Source organism: Rhincodon typus, unplaced genomic scaffold (assembly GCF_021869965.1).
Source record: "Rhincodon typus isolate 14 unplaced genomic scaffold, sRhiTyp1.1 hic_rhity00012761, whole genome shotgun sequence".
Taxonomy (NCBI): domain Eukaryota; kingdom Metazoa; phylum Chordata; class Chondrichthyes; order Orectolobiformes; family Rhincodontidae; genus Rhincodon; species Rhincodon typus.
This window is the reverse complement of record NW_025978399.1, coordinates 1-1,262: the sequence shown is the minus strand read 5'-3', so window position 1 is coordinate 1,262 and position 1,262 is coordinate 1.

Genomic DNA, 1,262 nt, shown 5'->3' with positions numbered 1-1,262 from the left:
AGGGAGAGAGAAAGAGAGAGAGAGAGAGAGAGACGGGGGGGTGGGGAGACAGAGAGAGAGAGGGAGAGAGAGAGAGATAGAGGGAGGGAGAGAGAGGGAGAGAGAAAGGGAGCGAGAGAGACGGAGAGGGAGGGAGAGAGAGAGGGAGGGAGGGGGAGAGAGAGAGAGGGAGGGAGAGAGAGGGAGAGAGAGAAAGAGAGAGAGGGAGCGAGAGAGGGAGACAGAGAGAGATGGAGACACAGAGAGAGAAAGGGAGACAGAGAGAGAGAGAAAGGGACACACAGAGAGAGATGGAGACACAGAGAGAGAGAAAGGGAGACAGAGAGAGAGAAAGGGAGACAGAGAGAGAGATGGAGACGCAGATAGAGAGAGAGAAACAGAGAGAGACAGAAAAACACAAATTGTCAGGTACACTCTTCACTATTCCCCTCATCTACATCAGTTAGATTGCCTGCTGATCTTCCCCACTCCTAGGAAAACGAGTCTGCTCCCCTTCAGTTTAACTCCCTTAGCCCCGGGATCATTCTGATGAAGTTGTGGCTGCAATCCAGGCCTGGGCACCCTCTCCTGATGTGCACTGCTGAAACCCGAACACAATCCTCCATGTGTCTATCAAATATCTCGAGCAGGCAGGGGAGGTGATGGCCTAGTGGTATTATCGCTGGACTGTTAATCCAGAGACCCAGATAACGTTCTGGGCAGCCCGGTTTAAATCCTGCCGCAACAGATGGTGGAATTTGAATTCAATAAAATATCTGGATCATAAATCCATTGCCGATTGTTGGAAAAACCCATCTGGTTCACTAATGTCCTTTAGTGAAGGAAACTGCCATCCTTACCTATTCTGGCCTACATGTGATTCCAGACCCACAGCAATGTGATTGACTCTCAATTGCCCTCTGGGTAATTAGGAATAGGCAATAAATGCTGCCTAACCAGTGACACCCTCATCCCATGAAGGAATTAAAAAAAACACAGCTGAGAAACCCTCCCAGTGCCCAAACTCTCTCTCCCCAAACCCTAGCAACCACCACTGCTATCCCAGCAACCCCGCCCTGGACTGGTACAATCTCCCTGTATCCTAGTAACCCCTCGCTGCATCCTAGCAATCCCTTCCGACTCCCGAGCTGTCTCTGTCCAAACCCTAGCAATACCACCCTTTATCTCAACAACTCTAGATTGTACTCATCCCTCACACCCCATCCCCGCAATAACAACCAAAAAAGAATCCCCCTCGTCCTCACGTACCACCCCACCAACCT